Raw genomic sequence first — 23,252 nt, 5'->3', positions numbered from 1 at the left:
AAAATTTTCAATAGTTTTTTTCTTCTTTAAATTGGTTCGGGGGCTTTTGGGGGATAAAAAATTTTTTGTGAGGGGGGGGGAGAGGATGGTGTTCAAGAAAATGAAAACAAAGGAAGGTGGAGGGGATTGTGTGGGGGAGGGGAAGAGGGGGTTGGAAAAGTTTTTTTCTGTCTGTTACGGGGAGGCGAGGGGGGAGAGGGAAGGGGGTTTTGGGGTTGTGGGTGATTGAAGTATCCCGTAGTAGAGATTGGAGGTCTGGATTTAGGGTGGCAAAAGAGTTTGGGCTGGGGAAGGTAGGAGGGAGAAGAGGGGGGGTTTGGGGGAGGGGGGGGGGGTTTAGGAGAATTTGGGAAAAATGAGCGTATTTGGAGTAAGGAGTAAGGGGGGAAACCACGGCGCCTTTCTTCTTGGGCTGGCTTCCCCATAGTGTGAGTCCAAGTTTGAATCTGAGGGGTTGCTACCTCAGACTCAAATTTATAGGGGGGGACCCAAACCCCCCTAAAATACATTATGGGGGCCCCAAAAGTTGGGGACTGTGCGTGATTTTGCAAAGGGAGTTTTGATCGGGGGGACTAGGTTTGGGGGAAAATGTGGGCATCTGGCTGTGGAAAGGCAATGTTTGGGTGGGTGTCCTAGAAACCCCAAAAAATTTTTGGGACGGGCGGGAGGGGGTTTGGGAAAGGGGAACAGGGAGGGGTTTCCTTCCCAAAGTAGGGCGTTAAAGGGGAAAGGGCCTTTCCTACGGAAGGTAATTTTGGCTTTTGTTAGTGGGTTTCTTTTTATGACCTCTGGGGGGGGAAAGGGGTAGCACTGGGTGGGTGTTTCATCAAAAGGCTGTGAGACAGGCAAGTAGTCTTCTTTCCCCAAAACTGACTAATCTTTTTCAAAAGGGTTGGGGAATTTTCCCGGGGGATTTAAACTGTTCCGGTGCCCAAATATTTAGCGTTGGGGTGGGGTTCTGCAAGGATGGGGGGTTTCCATATAGGTCTGTTAGTTTTTTTTAATGCTATAAACTTGGGTTTTTGGTGTTTCTGTGACAAACGGGGCGGTCGGTCGGCTCCGGGAAAAAACTTTAAACCCACTTTTCTTTGGGGGCCCTTGGGGGAAAGAAGGGTGTTGTCAATAGGGAGTGGGGAGGGATCACGAAAAATTTTGGTCCCCTTTGGGGTGCCTGAAGAGGGTATTTAAAAAAGTTGTAAAAGAAGGGGTAGAAGAAGGGCGGGGGGCCCTGGGCGAAGATGGAGTAGTGGGTTAAAAGGGGGGGTAGGGTTTTTGGGGGGTGGGCAAAAAAGGGTGTAAGGTATTTTAAAAAGGGGGGATGGGGGGGTTGAAAGTTTGGGGGTTGTGGGGGTAGAGGTGTTTTAAATTTAGATTGCTGGGAGGGGTGAAAAAGTTTCCCAAGGGTTGTTTTTTACGTACTAGTAGGGATTTTATGAGGGGGTAGTTATTGCAAATGTTCGGAGCCGTGGTCAAAAGGGGAGCCCGGGGGCCCGGGGAATTTTGGGGGGTTTAAAATGGTTGGGGGTATTTTTATTTAAAGGGGAAAAACCCCATTGCCCCCAATAGTGGGGATATGTTTTTTTATTACTGGGCCCTGGTAAAACCGGATTATGTTGGGGGTAAAAAAGTCCATCCCCCGGGGGCCCCTTGGGGGAAAGGGGGTTGGGTAACTAAAAACAGGGGGGTACCGTGCCCCGGCTCCCCCCAGGGCCCTTCAGGATGGTACAAAGTCAAACCTTTATCCTTTCAGCCGGCTCTCACACCTTAGGAGGTGGATAGCAGAAGGGTTTTGGTGAAAGGGGCAAAACGAAAAGTAGGAAGGAAAAAAAAGACCAAAGCAAAATTTGTTGAAATCGAAGGGGGGAGTCCCAAGGTTTGGGGGGTTTTTCCCCCTCCTTGGGTCCCAGGGCCCCCCGCCTCCTAAACCCCCCCCCGACAACAACGGGCAAAAGGGGTTGGGGGGGGGCGTTTAAAAGGGGAAAGGGCATTTTTTCTACGGGAAAGGGAATTTTGGCTATGTTAAATTTGGGTTTTTTTTCAGAACCTCTGGGGGGGAATTTGGGGTAAACATTGTTTCTGATGTTGCATCATAGTCCCGTGGGGGACAGGCAAATTGGGCTTTTTTCCACCCGTCTGACCAAACTTTCACAGACTGGGCAATTTTTCTGGGGAATTTAAAAGTTCCGGTGCCAAATATTTAGGGTTGGAGGGGGTTTTTGCAAGGGGTGGGGGGTTTCCATATAGGTCTGTTGTTTTGTTTTAAAACTAAAAGCTTGGTTTTCGGATTTACTGTGACAAGACGGGGCGGTCCCGGGGGGGCTACGGAAAAAGACTTTTTAAACCCACTTGTTTTTGGGGGACATTGTTTTGGAAAAAGAAGGGTGTTGTCAGAGTGGGAGGGTGGGGGAGGGGGTCAGAAAATGGTCCCATTTGGCCTTCGCTAAAGAGAGTATTTAAAAATTGTTGTAGAGATTTGGGGTAGTAGAAGGGGGGGGGGCGTGACGAAGTGGGGTAGTGTTGAGGGGGGTAGTTTTATGGGGGAGGTGGCAATAAGGCTGGGAAGGTATTAATAAGGGAGGTGGGGTGGGTTTATGTTGGAGGTTGTGGGGGGAGAGGTTTTGAAGTTTAGTATGCTGGAAAAGTGAAAATGTTTCCCTTTGGGGTTTATTTTTGGCCCACTTTAAATAGTAGGCATTGATGAGGGGGGGTTTTTTGCAGTTTCAGAGCCGTGGGGCAGAAAGGGGAGCCTGGGGTCCCGGGAAAACGGGGGGGTTTTTCCCGTTTGGGGGTATTGATAAAGGGGCAAGCCTCATTGCCCCTAAAAAGTGGGGATAGTTTTTTATTTCTGGCCATGGTAAGCCCGGGTTTTTGTTTGGGGGTAAAAAAAAACCCCTCCCTCCCGGGTCCCTTTTAGGGGTAAGGGCTTTGGGGGCCCAAAAAGGGGAAAACGGGCCCCGGCTCCCTCAAAGGGCCTTCGGACTGGCACAAAATCCCGCCTTTCCCTTTCAGCACACTCCACCCTTAGGGGGGTGGGGTTTGCAGAAGGGTTTTTGGGGAAGGGACAGAAAAAGAAAAGTGGGAAGGAAAAAAAAAAACCTGCAAAATTATTTTTAGTCGAGGGCTGAGTCCCCCAAAGGGTTTGGGGGGTTTTCCCCCCATTGGGTCCCTCTCCGGGCCCCCTAAGGCCCCCCCCCCACGACAACAAAGGGCAAGGATTGGGGGGGTACACACTGGAGAAATATGACCCAAATTAAAATGCACAGTGGCAAAAAATTGAAATATGAATCTTCCCCCCTTAAATCAAGGAAAAAAAGTAAACCCCCCTAAATTTATAGACATCATAATTTTAAAACTGATAGCTGAGGGTTTCATGTATGACATGATAAATGTTCCCTGTTATGTACATATACAAATTTTTTGGACCTTAAAATTTTACTACCAGATAAAAAAAAAGTAAATATTTGCCCTTTAAAACAAAGGAACAATGTTTGCTTTAAAAATGACAGACTGTGAAACACAGTTAATCACAAAATATAGTAAAACATTCAGGTAAAAAATTGTACCTTTTTCGAGATAAAGCTCTCCTGTAAAAATTGGGGACAAAATTTTTTTACCCAATTTAAATACCTTTTTAAAATAGTTTGGGTTATTACAGAACTTAAATATTAAGGCCAAAAGAATTACTTTAAAACATTGGGCCCTTCTATAGAAAAAAATTTTCATTTTTCTTTCATTTGGGGCATAAACCATACTGTAGAAATTTGGGGAAAGGGAAAGCCAACCTTTAACAACTTTTTGTTTGCCCGAATTTTGCACAAACTCCCAAAAGTTAAAAAATGGAAATTTTACAAACATACCAACCAAAGGGAAATGATATGTAAAAATTTCTGCTTTCCCTTTTCATCTTCAATAAATTTGATACCCACTACCCCGAAAAACCCAGCCCCAGACGACCAAGCACTTTACTTGAATCTGTTTCCCTTTAGGGGTATTCAAAAAAAAGCATCATAAAATTTTATATAAAAATGTTTTTCAAAAACAATAATACAGTAAAACTTGGTCCTTTTTAAAAATTTTGGGTTTCCATTTTACAATTACTTAAAAAATTTCCCAATTTTTTTCCCCAAATTTTCTTAAAACCCCAAAAAAAATATGACCTTTTCAGGTGCCAATTAGTATAAATATAGGGCAATTTATATATATTTATTAAAAATATTTTTTCCCGAGTTTTAAAATACACACTCAATAGACTGAATGTGGGGGAGACAAGCTAATAGTACTGCCCAAATTTTTATATTTTTTTAAAATATTTTTTTTGATTTTGGGCTTAAAAAGGGGAAAATTTTTATGATTCTTTTTTATTGCTTAAACTTTTTGATGGTACTGAATTCTTTCTATGAGTGAAAAAATCCCTATTGGGTTTCAAAAAAAAAAAATTTTGGGAAAAAAAAAGTAAATTTTTACTGCAAATCAACACATCTACAAAAAACTAAAGAAAATTTTCAGACAAGGGTTTTAGACAAAACACATTCAAAGCCCAAAAACACCGACAAAGGGGCAAAACCAGGGGAAAAGGTTAAAATTTTCTTCCATTTTTTTCTTCTTCCCTCACTTTTGGCTTGTAATCGAACCATTCCTTTACAGCGCATTCCTACCACAATATAAACCCGGGAAAATGCCTTGGGGCAAAAAAAGGCACACAGTTTTTCTAAAATTCTACTAGCAATTGGGCGTTAAGATCAAAATTTGTTTTCCAAATTTTACTTTCTAACACAAAACTACACTGCCCGAAAACAGATACTTTCAATGGGATATAAAATAAACTTCACTTTCAGTGGTGCAAGAAAAAAAGTTAAAGTAAAAAAACCTTTTCCCCGTAACAACAAAATGCATAAACCGTAAAAAACCCCTTTTCCCTTATAAAAAAAAGGGTTATTATTTACATAAACAGCACTTTGAGAGAATGCCTTTTTCAAATAAAATTATACCCAGGCAACATTTTTTGCAAACCCAAGGGAAATTTGGGGACATATTTTACAGGCAATCTAATTAGGGTCACACAAATAAAAAAAAAAAACAAAAAATAAAAAATTAGGATAAGAAAAATTTCCCTTTTATTCTTAATAAAAAAAAATGTTCAAGATACAAAATTTCTTCTATAACCCCAGTTAATTTTAAAAAAATAAACAGACACAACCCCCACCCACTTCATTTTCTTGGGGTGGCCGATGTTCTGAAGACTTTTCTTGGGTGTGGCGGGGGGGGTTTTTTTGAGCTTCTTTTTGACTTCTTGTCACCATCGGCTTATGGCTCCATTGTGAGAGGGGAGTATGAACCCTTTCAGATTTTGGAATAGGTTCCTCTGCAGATTTTGCTTCGTGTCGAAGTTCTTTTTCTCTTGGGTTTTTCCCAGTTTTTGGGGACAGTCTGGACAACCTTTTTGTTGCCCCCCTATTTAAATGACTTGAGCACACGATTACTGGATCAAAAGCAGAATTACCAAGAGCTTTTCAAAAACCCGGGGAAATAGTTCCCCCGCAGTCTCCTCTTTCTCCCTTTTTCTTTCCATTCATTGGTTTTTATTGGGGAAAACAACAGGGGTCTTTCTCTTTATTTTCAATTTCCATTCCTGGTGGACATTGGGTGTTTGACCTTGTCCCCCCCTTCTAACCCTCATTCTTCTCTGATGCAAGTTCCCTCCTAAAGACTTTCCTCTACCTGCCATTCCTCTGGCTTTTTCCTTTTTTTTTTTCATCTATTCCTGGACTTGTGGGGCTTTCTTGGGCACAACGGAATTTGTATATCATCCCCTCAGGGGCCCATGTTAGTCTACATTCTGTCCAAAAATTTTTTTGGTTTTATTTCAGTTTTAGCTTTTTGAACTGTTTTCTGGTACATTTTTCCCAATACACTTTCAGGGAAGGGCCCCTTTTGAAGTTTTTTGGGCTTAGTCTGACATTTTTTCCCAATATACTTTCCCCTGGCAATTTGATGGTGGTAGGCCCGATGGGAGGGGGGAAAAATCGGGTTGTAAAATGATCCCGAGCTTAGTTTTCATTTTACTTGATGTTTCTTTAAAATGCATTACCCCCTTTCACAGCCCCCCACTTTAGAACAAAACCCCCTTTAGTTTACTCCACACCCAGTTAGTGGGATGACCACCTTTCCCCAACATTACTCCCACTATTACAGCCTAAGCTACTGCCATTTTTTTGGTCAAAATTGAACAAACCCCTGGTTCATCTGCTCCATCTGGGTGGTTTTCCCGACCCCTGTCTTTTTGGTTTTTTCTGCCATTTTTTTCGGAAGACGCTCCTTAATCCTCAGAACCCCCCCGGGTTTCCTTCAGCCGTGTTGCTTTTGGGTCTGGTTGTACACGGGAACTTTGGGGCTGTGGCTTTTCCCGTGTTTTTTGTCTTTTTCAGCAGCTGGTGTTTTGGTAGCTGGCTTTTTGGGGAAAAACCCTTTTTCAATTTCCCTTCTGTTGCAAAAGTACCTACAAAAGAAAATGGGTAGTTTAAAATTCAATTTTAACCAAAACTTTTCCTTACACATAATTTAGCTGTATGATCAATATCCAAGTACAAAGAAATGAAAAAAAAATAATAATGATAAAAAATTTACCTCTCTCTTTGGTCTGCCTGGAAAGGGTCAAGGAAGAATGTGACTGCCTTGTTTTTATTGCTCTGAATTAAGTTTGAGGGTAGCGTTCCCCAAAGGGCCCCGAATACTGGGGCGGGATGGATTCACCCATAAACCTTTTGTGGGAAAAAGTAATTTTAAATTTTAAATTTTTAGGAAAAAACAAGTTTCACAAAAATGACTTTATAACTTTCCATTCCATAAAACCTTTTTAATTTTTCGGAAAACCCTTTATCCCAAAAAAACTTTTACATTTTGGGGGGTTAGCATACAAATTTTTGAAGAGTTTTCTCTTTAAATTTTCCTTTTAAAAATTTAAATCCCTTCCCACATAGGTCGGTAAAGCCTAAAAATGTTTTTTTATTATTTTTCTCTCTGAATGGGCCCCACTAAGCAGGCCCTCAGGTTTTAAGCACATTTTCCCGAGGCCATCTGTACCCAAGTGGACAAACTATTTCCGTTAAAATCCTAATTTGGGATGACCACACATCTGGGTCTGGGGATCCCACAAACTGAACATTTGTAGCATTTTAGCCCCCCAAATAACCCCGAAAAAAAAAGGCCCCCTTTAGAAAACCCCACACACATTTGGGGGGAAAAAGGGAAATTAAATTTTTTTAAAGAAAATTAGCTTTTAAAAAAAAAAAAGTTAAACAGGGTCATCATGATTCTTCACATCTTATCCCCCCAGTAAACTAACCTAAAATCTAGCAACTGCCGGAAAGGAATTTCATCCTTGGTTAGATTGCGAACAGGGCCCGGGGGACCCGACTTCGGCCCGTTCCACACCACACGTTTACCCCCCGATTTGTTTTAGACCTTGCCCCCACATTTTGTGATAAAGGCTTTCCGCCTATACTCTCAGGCTTGTGGGCCCCCGGGCAGACCCCCACCTGCCAAAAACCCCCATCTGTAATTTGGATAAATAATTTTAAAAAAAAATTTTTGTACATCCTAGAGTACAACTGTTCCATCATATTTTAAAAAACACTTTCCAAAAATAAAAGGCCCCGGAAAAAAAAAAAATCTTTAAATAACAAAGGTTCCCCATTTTCCTGGGTCTTTCAACCAAAAACAATTCCCGAATCACCAAAAATTACCAATGTAAAACTTCTTTTTCTAATGAAAGGGTAAAACTTGCTGTTGTTCCCCTTTGTCCCTTGGGCCCACCTGAAACGTTTTAGGCCATTGGTTTTGTTAAAAAAAAAATAAAAATAATAAAAACTTTCTTTCCTAATTTCAAAGATTGTAAAAAAAATGTCCTTCAACCTTTATAAAGTACATTTTGTTTGAAGTTTTTTTTTTATTTTTTGAAAAATACATAGAAGACGAATTTACATTTTACTGTCGGGGAAATTTTTTTAAATTCTGAATTGGGGGTTTTATTTATATGCAAATTGTGCTGGTTTTGTGTCGGGACGCACACGTGACCACCCACCCCCCCCACCCACCCACACCCCCAGTTTTTTCTTACTTTTTTTAAAAAAAAACTGGGATTCAAAATGTGTGGCATATTTCCAGGGAAATAAGGGAAAAAACCCCAAAAATTTACTTTAAATAAAAAAAATATTTCTGGCCCCAAAATCTTGTGCTACCTTTTTACCGGATGGAGACATGGTTTATCCCCCAGTCCCAAATTTAGTGCAAAGTTATGGCAAAATTTACCATAAATAGGAATGACCCCTAAAGGGGTGCCCTCTCCTTTTTTAAAGGGCCATGGGGAAAAAGGGATTATTTTAAAGCATAAAAAATTTCTTGCCATAACGGGGTGTTTTTGGGCTAGTGCCCATAATCCCCATCTGAATTTCCAAAATGAACATAGCCTTTCTTTTTTATGTAGATTTTGAACAGCAAAAAAACTATTTTTATGCTTCCCCCGAGGGTGTTTTATAACGTCCTTTTTTTTTGACGGGCCCAAGTGAAAATAAGTGTGTTGCCTTCACTCCAGCTTTTAATGAACAGTTTTTCCCTTTTAAAAAAGCTACCTTTTAACCATTACTGAGGGGTAGCATTCATAAGGCCCGGGCTTCGCTGCCGGGGGGTTAATGTCCCCCGAAAAATGCGCAAAACCACTCCTGCCCAAAAAACCAGCATCCCCAAAGCCGTTTCTTTTGTAATATACGAAAAAAATGTTGTTTTTAGTTTTTATTATTTTTTACAGTCTCACTTGCCAAACTTCCTGATAAATCGAGACTGAAGGGGATTTTTTTTCGTTAAAATAGACTCCATAGTTGATCATTATTCAGTCTATATTTCCCAAAAAATATGCAGTGTGCGGGATCAGGAGTTTAAATTGTTGGTTTGTTTTCCTTTTTTTTGTTTTTGCATGGGGAAAAAAGATGGGTTTAAAAAAGCCCAAACAAAAATTTCCCTGGCCCAAAAAAAATCTTTTTCCGTGATTTTAACAAAAAAAAAAAAAAACTCATGGCATGTCCATGCATTTCCCCTATGGCAAGGTGTACTGCCCCCGGCATATGGGCCCCCCCATGCCCTGGATTGCGTACGTGCCCCCCCGGGAGGTTGGGCCCCCATGCCCTTTGGCCCTGTACGTACATTCCACCCCTCGGGAAGGGTTTTAAAAAAGCCTGATTATTGTTTTGGGGGTCCAGACAAAACAAATTTTGCATTTGTAGTTTACTTGAATGTTAAAATTAAAAAATTTAGGTTTAAATTTTTAGCATGGGAAATTTTATAATTTTTAAAGAGAAAAGTGATCATATTTCTGTTTTTTAAAAAATTTTTTCCCCAAAGGGGAACAATCAACTTTTCTCCCTTTATGCCTTGTTTCTTGCTATGTAGTCATAGGAGGGGGGGGGGAAAAAGAGCGAAAAAGCGGAGCGGGGAGAGGGGAGAGAGAGAGAGAGAGAGAGAGAGAGAGAGGGGAGAGAGAGAGAGAGAGAGAGAGAGAGAGAGAGAGGAAAGAGCGGAAAAAAGAGAGAGAAGAGAATGAAAGGAAAAAAAAAATGAAAGGGGAATGAAGAGAAATGAGAGAGAGAAAGAAGAAATGGAAAAGGGGAAAAGAAGGGGAGAGGGGAAAGAGAAGAGAAATGGGTTTAAAAGAAAAAAAAAAATTTTATTATATATATATATTTTTATATATTTTATATTAATATATTATATTATATTTTTTAATAATAATAATAATAAAAAAAATCCCGAATTCCCCGACAACAAAAAAGGGGGAAAAAAAGTCAGAAATATCAAAACAGACCTGAAAATTTGTTTAAAAAACGGGGGAAGGGTATTTTTTACATTTATACAAATTTAAATAAAATTACTGGGCTGATTTTTTTTACAAATGAGACTTTTAATTGTCTTACCATAAAGCCCAAAAAAAAAAGGGGGCAAAATTTTAAAGATCTCGCCCACTATTACTTTCCCGCTTTTAAAAACCTTTTTTTCCCTTTTTTAACAATCCCTTTAACCCCAAATGAATATCGCCCTAAAATTTTTTTTTTTTTGAAATCCTTCCCCAAATTTAAAGGCAACATCTATCACTAAAAAATACACATAATCAAGTCAAAAAGTCATTACACTGACCCTTTTTTTTCCCTTTTTTTTTAAAAAATAATTCAACAAAATCTGGGGATTTTTTTAATTTTTTTAAACTTCCAAAAATTTATCTAAAAATTGTAAAGTCTTTAAAAATTTAAAATTCCCAGGTAAATTTTCCCGAGTGCGAAAAAGAACAATTTTCTAAAAGCTATGATCAAAATAAATTTCCGACAAATTTTTTCACCCAATACGACATTTATCACTAAAAAGGTAATATTCTTTTTATAAAATTTCATTTTGTCTAATCCTTAGCAAATTCTGGAGAAAAAAAAAAAAAAGAGCTTGCTTAGGTATCATGAAAAAATCTGGGTTGAGGAGGATGAATGCTGTCAGGGAAAATTTTTTGGTGAGGGGTGAGCGCCATCATGAGAATTTCGCTGAAGGGGGGTTTGGCTGATGGGGAAAGATTTGCCCCTGGGTGCAAAAAGCTCTTGGATGATTACTCAATGGACATTTTTGGATTTTTTTCTTTTGCAATATTTTTACAATAAAAAAAAGTATGGATTATACAAACCATTTTAGCCATGACTAGAAAAAGCACTGGCCTTTTAAGGAAAACCCTTTTTTCCATCCCAAGATCCTGGGGCCTGTTTTAACTGTGACTGGCAAACACAGGTTGTATTAAAAAAAAATTGAAATTTTGAAAAAACTTTAAAAAAGACACAAATAACAGCATTAATTATTGTTTTTTATTCTTTAAAAGTTTACCTAGAGATATGGATTCTTGCAAGAAAAAAAAAGTTCATTTCCCTCTGGAAAAGCAAAAACATATGGGTACAAGTGTTTTGTGGCAAACTAAACCTTTGGGTGAGAGTCCACTTTAAAATAAACCTAATACCCGTAAATTTTTTGGGCCCGATGATGGTGACCAAGGGTTAAAAAAGGGGCTGAATCCTTTAAAAACCCTTGGACAGAGGACAGGTATTTGCTACAGAAAAATATGGCTGAGGGCCAAAGGGGGATGGGAATGGGCTCACAATGGGGGTTTTTTGTCAAATAGTGCGGGGGAAGGGGGGGAGGTACAAAATTTTTAGAGAGAAACAAAAAGGGGTTCTTGCCCCACTTTACTGGTAAACAAGGGAGGACCAAAGTCTAAATGCACTACCTATTTTTCCTCACCCATGACTTTGAATACAGACTATTATGGAAAAACCCCACACACACAAAAAAATAAAAGATGATGATGATGATTACAAAAAATGATGGGATTGAACTAATGAAAGATGATGATTATGACAATAATGATGATGATGAAAGACAATAATGATATGATGATGACAAAAAATGATGATGATGATGATTACAATAAAGATGATGATGAAAGAGACAATAAAGATGATGCAATAATGATGATGAGAGACAAAAATGATGATGATGACCTAATGTGATTTTATGAGAAAAAAAGATGATGATAAAGGGGAAAAATGATGATGATGAAAATAAAGATGATGATGATGACAATAAGATATGGGCAATGATTATGACAAAAATGAAAGATGATGACAATAATGATGATGATGATGAAATAATGATTATGAGGCAATAATGATGATGATGAAAGACAATAATAAAGTTATAAAAAATAAGAAAAACAAAACAGCAAAATATAAAACAATATAAAAAAAAATTTTCTTTTTGGGTACTGTTTTTGCCCAAAGTGCAATAACCCTAAACAACAAAATTTCAATAAAGTAGGAAAGAAAAAGCAAAAAAATTTGCAATAAAAAATGTAATGCAGTCTATTACCATTTTTGATCCCGCATAAAAAAATAACCAAAAATTTGCTCGGAAAGGGGGAAAAAAAAAAGAACACAACCACAGGAAAAAAAGTAATCAGTGAAAAAAGGGGGCAAGTAGTTTTTTACTGGTAAAGAATGTTTTAGGGTGCTGGGCATGTAGCCCCACAACCCGGAGAGTCACCAGTCAGTCAGCCGATGCCCAGATTTTCCCTCCAAATACCCCAAAATGAGGAAACAGAGCAACATTTGAGAAAAAATTTTTCAATGTTCTGCAGTAGTTTAGAGGGAAATATTTAGTGTCTTGGAAATGCATTATTTTTTGTGTAAGAAAGCTACCAATAAAACTCCCGGGAAAAGAATTTAAAAAAAATTTCCTAAGGGCCCAAAATTAGGGGGGCCTGAAAGTCGTCTACATTTGCTTTGGGAACTGGGTCCTAAATTGTCATGCCTAAAATGTTTGCAATGCCCCAAAAGGACATTTTTTTTTCAATTTTTAAAAACAAGCTTCACTCTGTTTAATTTTTTATTTTTTTAACTATTTATTTGTCTAGTAAAAAAGGTTTTTTATTTTTTTTGACATTCCTACCTTCATGAAAAAGAAAATTTTCCTTTATCACTGCAGGAAAAAATTGAAAAATCCCCAACCTTCTGGAACTTGGTTTTTTACCCCTTTGGGTTGGGGGGAAATGGCCTCATGTCAAGAAAAAATTTGGTGAGAGCCAGGTTCAAAGAAACATGTATCATGAGAGTTTTTCCCCAAGGCCAGGGGGCCCGGAAAAAACTTCCCACAAAAAATGAAAAAATTTTTTGGGCAGTGATTTAAAAATTGCATTACTTTCCCTTGGTTTAAAAAAATTTTTGGGAAAGTATTTATCTATGACCAGAAAGGGGGTTTTGCTCCAGGGGGGACAGTATATCCCTATTTTGGGCAGGGTTTAAAAACTGAAAAAAAATATTTAAAAAAGAAAAAAAAAAAAAAGAAAAAAAAAGAAGACATAACAAAGTTACTTATTTTATTTCACTGAGTTTTGTAAATTACCCTTTCCCGACGGGTTTTTCATATGGGGCCCCGGGCCCTTTTCTGCCAGGGGGTTTATATCGTCACCCCCAGGGATGCCAAAACCCAAACCCTGCCAAATACCAGCATCCCAGGCCCTTTTTTCCTAAAACTAAAAAAATATGTTGTTTTTTTTCAGTTTTTTAATTTTTTTTCTAAAGGGCCTCTACTTGCCAAACTTCCTGATAAAACGAACTGAAGGGTATTTTTGTTGTTATTAACTCCATAGTTATCATTGTTCAAATCTATAGTCTGAATAAAATAAGCAGTTTGGGGGCATCATGGGTTTGAAATTTTTGGTTTTTGGTTGCTTTTTTTTTTCCTAGTAAAGATGAGGTTAAAAAACGACTTAATACTCTTTCACTGGGAGAAAAAAATTTTTTGCCGTGATTGGGAACAAAAAATAACTCATGGGATTCCCAAAACCATGGAGGTACAAATGCCCCCCGGGAGGGTAGTCTCGGGCCCTGGGCCTGGTTGTGCTACATGCCAAACCCGGGAAAGGGAAAGGGTTAAAACACCATATCAACTAACAAAAAAAGACCTTGGAAAAATGGGAAAAGGGGCAAAAAAACAAAAAAGAAAACATTACACGAGGGAAATAGTCCTGACCTGGCCCCAACCCCAGTGTACATGTGCACCCCAGGCCTACAAACCACCATCCGGAGAATCGCCCAAACAAGGGAAGGCCCAATGCTCGAACTTTGGAACACAAACGGGCAGTGAAAGCTCCCCGGGTCCAATGGGTTTTAAAAAATAAAAACCCCTTTTATTTTCTACCAAGCTCTTGTATTTTGGTTTTTTTAAAAACTTTCACTGTATCAGAAAGCAAAGGGATTTTCAGCAGATTTTCCCGTATTTTTTTGGTACTGATGTAATATTTTTTTTTACTCATGCCTTTCATGGGAAATTATATTATTGTAGATGAACTTTTTTTTGGGGCAGCTGCCCCCAAACTTTAAAACCCCATGAGTTTGGGTACCTACAGTCCCCTTTTGGGGTAGGATTGGCCCGGGAAAAGACCCTTTTTTTTGCTTCAAAATATCTCCCTTATAACTCATGGGAAAACTATATTATATATACATTTTTTAAAAACTAATCAAATAAAATTGGTAATTTTGGTGCTGTAAATTGGGAAGGCAAAAGGGGTCTGAAGTGGAAGAGAAGGATGATGGAGGAAGATCAAGAGTAGAGAGAGAGGTAAAAGTATGCCAGTCATCTCTGTCAAAGCACCAGTAAGGGGGCATAGGAAGTAGGAGAAAGGAGAATAGAAAAATGATCACTATAATGAAGGTGGTCTACAACTAACCAATGGAAGTCTAGACAAATGGAAGGAGAGCAAAAAGAAAGATCAAGGCATGAAAAGGGTTGGGTATGCATGTGAAAGTGGTTGGGACAGTTTGAGATTAGGTGGACAAGGTCAGCATTAGAGAAGTAGTGATAGAATCATCCCAAAGAGTGTGGCGACAGTTAAAATCTCAACTATGAGAGGTGGTCAAGTCAATGAGTTAATGTTTAGTCAATCTATGAGTGATAACAGTTACAGTGCGTGTTGGAGAATTTGATGGGGATGGAGCTAGGGGGTTGGTGTTGTATTGGGAGGGGTATCAGGAGGTGAAGCATGTGGGGAAGGGCATAGTTGTGACATAAGGGATTCACGTGTGTCCCCAGGAGGGGGTGGAAGGGATAGAGGGGATGGAGGGAGGGTTAATGTAGGTGGAGGTGGAGCTAGGGGGGGGGGACTGTGTTGAGAAGGAATAGGAGGAATATGAGTAGGAGGAGGATGGATATCAGCAGTCACTTTGAGTGTGGAGGGATAAGTATTGGAACATCTTGGGAGGGAAGGAGAGGGACAGAACGAGCGCCATTACTGAAGTAGGTTGTAAGAGAAAAACCTCGTCGACATGCTTCCTGTCTGGCTTCACGAAGAGTGAGTTCAAGTTTGAATCTGAGAGTTGCCACCTCAGACCCTATAAAAAACATCATGGGGCCGCCACAGTTGGCACATGTGCGTGAATGTGCAGAGTATGACCAGTTGGGCACATAGAGGGCATCTGGCTGTAGAACAGCAATGCTTGGCAAGATGTCCTAAACGCCAACAATTTTGGCACTGACGGGGAGGAGGTTGATACAGTCGGACAGGGAAGGATTCTCCACCAATGTAAACATTAAAGGGGAGGTCATGTCTACGGAAAGTAATCTTGGCAATGTTTGTGGGGTTCTTACGATGACCAGTGGGAGGAATGGAGTAGCACTGTACTGATATCACATCATAGTCCATGAGGCAGGCAAGTAAGTCTTCTGCACAATCTGACCAATTTTTGTTATAGATAGGGTAGTTTTCTGGGGAGATACAGTTGATAATGCTATAGCTTGGGTTTCAGATGTTACTGCTGACGAGACAGGAACGGTCAGGTCGGCTTCGGAAAGAGACTTTGCCTACTTGTTTTGGGGGCATTGCTGGAAGAGGAGTGTTGTCAGAGTAGGGAGCTGTGGGAGGGATCACCAAAAATTGGTCCCATATGGCTGGGCTAAATAGAGTATCTAAGATATTTGTAGAGATGGGGGATAGCAGAAGGATGTGAGCGTGTAGAAGAGGGAGTAGTGTTAAGGGAAGTAGTATTATGGAGAGATAAGTAATAAGGTTGTAAGGTAGTAATAAGTGAGGATGGGGTAGTTGATGAAGATTGTGAGGGTAGAGGTGATGAAGTTGAGCATGTTGGGAGACTAGGAAGGTTTCCTAGAGATTGAGTATTGATTTGGGTGGATAACGTACTAGTAGGCATTGAAGAGGGGTTAGTAGTTGCAATGTTTGGAGCCGTGGTCAAAGGATAGCCTGGGGTCGGGGAATCGGGAGAGTTTGAATTGGTAGGCTATTTGATGAAGGGGCAAGCCTCATTGCCCCTAATAAGGATATAATGTTTTCATTATTGGCCATGGTAAGCCCGAAGTATAATGGGAGAGATGAACAGTCCCCTTGAGGGTAAGGCTAAACAACTAAAACGGGAAATACTGTGCCCATGGCTCCCTCAGGCCGTTCAGAACTGGCACAAAGTCAGCCTTTCATCCTTTTCAGCACGGTTTCCCCACACCTTAGGAAATAGATAGTAGAAGGGTTTGGGAAAGGGGAGGGAAAACCCAAAAAAGCAGGAGGGGAAAAAAGACCATGCAAAATTGAGTCAAGGCTGGGGCCCAAGGCGGGGGAGATCCCAGCATTAGGTCCCAGTCCTCGTCTCCTAAGCCCCCCCACGACAACAACGGGCAAGGGATGGGGTGGGGGGGGGATGAAGAGAAGGAAAAGGAAAGGGGGAGAAGAAAAGACCATGCAAAACTAGGGCTCAGGTCTAAGGTGGTGTGATCTCTTACACTGGTCCTAAGTGTCCGTCCCCCCCCATCCCACGCCAACGATCCCAGCAATGGGCCTCAATTTCTCCTAAGCCCCCCCCCCCCATGACAACAACGGACTAGGGATGGGGGGGGGGGGAGATGGCTGAAGGCTAGTGGATCTTGTGCTTTTGTGCTTATATAATTTTGGAAACAAAAATGAACATTGCAAAATTCAGTGTATCACAGCTATAGTTCTTCCTGTTTGCATAACTGTCTTTAGCTTCTTTGCTACAGATTAATACACACTGGAGATGGTTAATGGTTAATGGTTAAAAGCAAGATAAATGTGCTAGACATCTAAGGTCATGTAGCACTATAGTTAATGTTAGGGAAGGGTGGTTGAGTTAGTGATTAGTTTTCTAAGCTGGGCAAAGGAATTGGTGAGTGAAAGGGTTAGGGTCGGGTATGGTAAGGAGTTAGATTAGATGGAGGGTATGTATGCGTTTGAGGAAAGAGAATAGGTTGTTGAAACTGAAAGTGTGGGATTCTGTAAGGATGTCTGATAGGTTGGGAGGTCAGTGAAGGGAGGATAGGTGGGGGAAAGCAGAGGTAAGTATGGACGAGACATAAAGGGAATGTGGGGAAGAGACAAAATGATAATTGGGGATTGGTATTGGAGGATGTGAAGAAAGGTCTCTTGAAGGCATACAATAGATGGGTTATAGAGGAAAGGATATGACGAAGGTCGGGTTTGTGGGAGCGGAAACCGGGGAATATTCCATAAAGGATATTATATAGATTGTAGTACGTTTTGGAGATTTTGAGGAGGAAGCAGCTAGAGGGTGGGATAGGGAGCAAGAGGTCTGAGATGGAAGAGGTGTGGGAGTTGGTGTTCTACTAGGAGGGGTATTAGGAGACAGAGGTATTTGGAAGGGGATACTTGTGACATAAGGGATTCACGTGTGTATAAAAGGAGGAGGGGAAAGGGGATAGAGGGGAGGGTTTGGGAGGGTTACATAAGGGATTCACGTGTGTATCCAGGAGGGAATGGAAGGGATAGAGGGATGGTGGGAGGTTAATGTGGGCGGGGTTTGGGGGTCGGGGGGATGGGCTGTGTTGGGAGGGGTTTAGGAGGATTGGGTGTAGGGGGGATATCGTTAGGAGGAGGAGGGATATCAGCATTTTAATTGGAGTGTGAAAGGAGAGGAGTTGTAAGATTCGGAGGCTTTTGTCAGTTTTCATTAAGTAAATCTTGAATATTTTCAATAGTTCTTCTGAGGAGTTGGTTGGGGAGTTTTGGGGGATAAAGGATTTCTTGTGAGGGGGGAAGAGGGGATTGGTGTCAAGCGTAGGGGCAAAGGAAGGTGGAGGTGTTTGTGTGGTGGGGGAAAAGGAGGGGTGGAATGTTTGTTCTGTCTGTTACGGGTAGTGCGAGGGGGGAAGGGAAGGTTTTGGGGGTTGTAGTGGTGATTGAAAATATCTGTAGTAGAGATTGGAGTGTCCTGGGTTTAGGATGGCAAAAGAGTTTGACTGGGGAAGGTAAGAGGTAGAAGAGGGGGAGTTAGATGTAGGGGGGGTGGGTTTAGGAGAATTGGTAGAATGAGCAGTATTACTGGAGTAAGGAGTAAGAGAGAAACCACGTCGATGTGCTTCCTGTCTGGCTTCACGTAGTGTGAGTCCAAGTTTGAATTGAGAGTTGCTACCTCAGACTCAAATTTATAGGGGGACAGCCCCTTATAAAATACATTATGGGGGCCGCCACATTTGGGCACATGTGCGTGATTGTGCAGAGCAGTTAGATCGGGTATGGCCAGGTTGGGCACATAGTGGGCATTGGCGGGGAAAACGGCAATGTTTGGCTGGGTGTCCTAGACGCCAACAATTTTGGCACTGACGTGGAGGAGGTTGATATGGACGAACAGGGAGGGATTCTCCTCCTATGTAGACGTTAAAGGGAATGGTTAATGGTTAAAAGCAAGATAAATGTGCTAGACATCTAAGGTCATTTAGCACTATAGTTAATGTTAGGGAAGGGGTTGAGTTAGTGATTAGTTGTCTAAGCTGGGCAAAGGAATTGGTGAGTGAAAGGGTTAGGGTCGGGTATGGTAAGGAGTTAGATTAGATGAAGAATATGTATGCGTTTGAGGAAAGAGAATAGGTTGTTGAAGCAAAAAGTGTGGGATTCTGTAAGGATGTCTGATAGGTTGGGAGGTCGGTGAAGGGGGGATAGGTGGGGGAAAGCAGAGGTATGAGTTGTTTCAAAACGTGGGCCCGGCAGTAGGATGTGTGGGATTGGAGTGTCTGGTGGTGTGTATTGACTTTATGAGAGTTAATGAGTTACATAAGGGATTCACGTGCGAAAGGAGGGAGTGGAAGGATAGGGGGGCTGGTGGAGGGTTAATGTGGGCGGGGTTGGGGTCGGGGGGATGGGCTGTGTGGGGAGGGGGTAGGAGGATAGGGTGTAGGGGCTATCGTTAGGAGGAGGATGGATATCAGCAGTTACTTGGAGTGTGGAAGGAGCAGTTGTAAGATTTGGAGGTTGAGTGTCAGTTTTCATTAGGTAATCTTGAATATTTTCAATAGTTTCTTCTTCTGAGTTGGTTCGGGAGTTTTGGGGGATAAAGGATTTCTTGTGAGGGGGGGAAGAGAGGACTGGTGTCTCAAGCATATGAGCAAAGGAAGGGGGAGGTGATTGTGTGGTAGGGGAAGAGGGGGTGGAAACGTTTGTTCTGTCTGTTAGGGGTAGTGCGAGGAGGGAGAGGGAAGGTTTGGGATTGTAGTGGTGATTGAAGTATCTGTAGTAGAGATTGGAGTGTCTGGATTTAGGATGGCAAAAGATTTTGGACGGGGAAGGTAGGAGGTAGAAGAGGGGGTTAGAGTAGGGGGGGGGGGTTTAGGAGAATTGGTAGAATGAGCAGTATTACGGAGTAAGGAGTAAGGGAGAAACCACGTCGACGTGCTTCTTGTCTGGCTTCACATAGTGTGAGTCCAAGTTTGAATCTGAGAGTTGCTACCTCAGACTCAAATTTATAGGTGGGACAACCCCTATAAAATACATTATGGGGGCCGCCACAGTTGGCACATGTGCGTGATTGTGCAGGGCAGTTAGATCGGGTATGGCTAGGTTGGGCACATGTGGGCATCTGGCGGGGAAACGGCAATGTTTGGCTGGGTGTCCTAGACCCAAAAAATTTGGCACTGACTGGAGGGGGTTGGTATGGACGAACAGGGAGGATTCTCCTCCTATGTAGACGTTAAGGGAAGGTCATGCCTACGGAAGGTAATTTTGGCTATGTTAGTGGGTTTCTTTCGATGACCTCTGGGGGGAATGGAGTAGCACTGTACTGATGTTACATCATAGTCTGTGAGACAGGCAAGTAGATCTTCTCCACAATCTGACTAATCTTTGTCATAGATTGGGCAATTTGCTGGGGAGATTGAAACTGTTCCGGTGCAAGTATTGAGCGTTGGATGGGGTTCTGCAAGGATGGGGTTACCATATAGGTCTGTTAGTTTTGTTAATGCTATAGCTTGTTTTCGGATGTTACTGTGACAAGACGGGAGCGGTCGGTCGGCTACGGAAAGAATTTTAAACCTACTTGTCTTTGGGGGACGTTGTTGGAAAGAAGGGTGTTGTCAGAGTAGGGAGCTGGGGAGGGATCACGAAAAATCGGTCCCATTTGGCTGCGCTGAAGAGGGTATTCAAATTGTTGTAGAGAAGGGGTAGAAGAAGGGCGGGGGGGGTGACGAAGATGGAGTAGTGTTAAGGGAGGTAGGTTTATGGGAGGTGGGCAATAAGGCTGTAAGGTATTAAAAAGGGAGGATGGGGTGTTGATGTTTGGGGGTTGTGGGGGTAGAGGTGTTTTAAGTTGAGATTGCTGGGAGAGTGGAAATGTTCCTTTAAAGGGTTGATTGTTTTGGGTACTGTACTAGTAGGCATTGATGAGGGGGTAGTTATTGCAGTGTTCGGAGCCGTGGTCAAAAGGGGAAACCTGGGGTCAGGGAATCTGGTGGGTTTACATGGTTGGGGCTATTTGATAAAGGGACAAGCCTCATTGCCCCTAATAGTGGGGATATGTTTTCATTACTGGCCTGGTAAGCCTGGATTATGTTGGGATAAAAAAAGTCCATCCCTCAGGGTCCCCTTGAGGTAAGGGCTTGATAACTAAATCAGGGAATACCGTGCCCATGGCTCCCTCAGGCCGTTCAGGACTGGTACAAAGTCAGCCTTTCATCCTTTCAGCACGGCTCTCACACCTTAGGAGGTGGATAGCAGAAGGGTTTGGTGAAGGGACAGAAACGAAAAGTAGGAAGGAAAATAAAGACCATGCAAAATTAGTTGAGTCGAGGGCTGAGTTTCCCCAAAGGGTTGGGAGTTCCCCATCTTGGGTCCCAGTCCTCCGCCTCCTAAGCCCCCACGACAACAACGGGCAAGGGATTGGGGGGACGTTAAAGGGAAGGTCTGTCTACGGAAGGTAATTTTGGCTATGGTTAGTGGGTTTCTTTCGATACCTCTGGGGGGAATGGAGTAGCATTGTACTGATGTTGCATCATAGTCTGTGGGGACAGGCAAGTAGGTCTTCTCCACAGTCTGACCAATCTTGTCATAGACTGGGCAATTTGCTGGGAGATTGAAACGTTCCGGTGCCAAATATTGAGGGTTGGATGGGGTTCTGCAAGGATGGGGTTACCATATAGGTCTGTTAGTTTTGTTAATGCTATAGCTTGGTTTTCGGATGTTACTGTGACAAGACGGGAGCGGTCCGGGTCGACTACGGAAAGAGACTTTACCTACTTGTTTTTGGAGACATTGTTGGAAGAGAAGGGTGTTGTCAGAGTAGGGAGCTGGTGGGAGGGATCACGAAAATGGTCCCATTTGGCTGCGCTAAAGAGAGTATTCAAGATTGTTGTAGAGATAGGGGTAGTAGAAGGCGTGGGGCGTGACGAAGATGGGGTAGTGTTGAGGGAGGTAGTGTTTTTGGAGAGGTGGGGAATAAGGCTGTAAGGTATTAATAAGGGAGGATGGGGTGGTTGATGTTGGAGGTTGTGGGGGGAGAGGTTTTGAAGTTTAGTATGCTGGGAGAGTGAAAATGTTCCTTAAGGGTTGATTGTTGGCTACTGTACTAGTAGGCATTGATGAGGGGGTAGTTATTGCAGTTTCAGAGCCGTGGTCAAGAGGAGAGCCTGGGGTCAGGGAATCGGGTGGGTTTACTCGTTGGGGCTATTATAAAGGGGCAAGCCTCATTGCCCCTAATAGTGGGATATGTTTTTCATTACTGGCCATGGTAAGCCGGGTTATGTTGGGGATAAAAAAAAGTCCATCCCTCAGGGTCCCTTGAGGGGTAAGGGCTAGGTAACTAAAAAGGGGAATACCCTGCCCATGGCTCCCTCAGGCCGTTCAGGACTGGCACAAAATCAGCCTTTCATCCTTTCAGCACGACCTCACACCTTAGGGGGGTGGGATAGCAGAAGGGTTTGGTGAAGGGACAGAAACGAAAAGTGGGAAGGAAAAAAAAAAACCATGCAAAATTAGTTGAGTCGAGGGCTGAGTCCCCCAAAGGGTTTGGGGGGTTTCCCATCATTGGGTCCCAGTCTCCGCCTCCTAAGGCCCCCCCCACGACAACAACGGGCAAGAGATTGGGGGGGTACACACTGGAGAAATATGACCCAAAATTTAAAATGCACAGTGGCAAAACATTGAAATATGATACTCTACCTTGTTAAATCAAGGAAGAAGTAAACACCTAATTGATAGACATCTATAATTTACATCTGATAGCTGAGTTACATGTATGTACATGATAAATGTTACATGTTATGTACATATACAAATTTTTTGAGACCTTAAAATTCACTACCAGATAAAAAAAGAGTAAATATTTGCTTTAAAACAAAGGAACAATGTTTGCTTTAAAGATGACAGACTGATGAATCACAGTTAATCACAAATTTTATAGTAAACACATCTCAGGTAAAAAATTGTACTCTTTGCGAGATAAAGCATCTCCTGTACATTGGTGACAAGAATTTATTACCCAATTTAAATACCTTTTAAAATAGTATTGTTGATTACAGAACTTAAATATTAAGGCCCCAAAAAAATTACTTTACACATTGCCATTCTATAGAAAAATTTACATTTTTCTTTCATGAGAGCATAAACCATACTGTAGACTTTGGGGAAGAGAATGCCCCTTCAACAACTTTTTGTTTGCTGAATTTTGCACAGAACTCCAAATGTTAAAAAATGATTTCACAAACATACCAACCAAGGTAAATGATATGTAAACATTTCTGCATTCCTTACATCTCTACAAAAAATTTGATACCCACTACCTGAACCCAGCACAGACAGACCAAGCACTTTACTTGACTCTGTTCCTTGAGGATATTCAAGAGCATCATAAAATTATATATAAAACTGTTATCAATACAACTATATACAGTAAAACTTGGTCCTTTAAATTTTTGGTTGCCATTTTACAATGACTTAAAATTCCAATTTTTCCTCATTATCTTAAACCAAATAATATGACCTTTTCAGGTGCCAATTAGTATATACATATAGGGCTACATTTATATATATTTATATAAATATATTTCTCCTGAGTTCAAAATACATCACTCAATAGACTGAATGTGGGAGAAGACAAGCTAATAGTACATGCAACTTTTCATTTTTTCTTAACTATTTGGTTGATCTGACTTAAAAGGGAAAATTTTGATGATTGCATTTCTTATTGCTTAAACTTTTGATGTACTGAGACTTCATTACTATGAGTGAAAGATCTCCTATTGGTTGAAAAAAAAATAAGTTGGAAAAAAACAGTAAATTTTCACTGCAACTCAACACATCTACAAATAACTAAAGACATTGTCAGACAAGGTTGTAGACAAAACACATTCAGAAGCAAAGACACAGACAAAGGTCA

General features: G+C 41.3%; 1 pseudogene; it reads right to left on the bottom strand.

The window, feature by feature from the left end:
• Window positions 1–3,468: 3,468 nt before the first annotated feature.
• Window positions 3,469–22,722, bottom strand: LOC119569892 (annotated as a pseudogene).
• Between the last annotated feature and the right edge of the window lie 530 nt (window positions 22,723–23,252).

Source organism: Penaeus monodon, unplaced genomic scaffold (assembly GCF_015228065.2).
Source record: "Penaeus monodon isolate SGIC_2016 unplaced genomic scaffold, NSTDA_Pmon_1 PmonScaffold_196, whole genome shotgun sequence".
In the NCBI taxonomy this organism is placed as follows: Eukaryota; Metazoa; Arthropoda; class Malacostraca; order Decapoda; family Penaeidae; genus Penaeus; species Penaeus monodon.
This window is presented reverse-complemented; position numbering and strand designations above follow the sequence as displayed.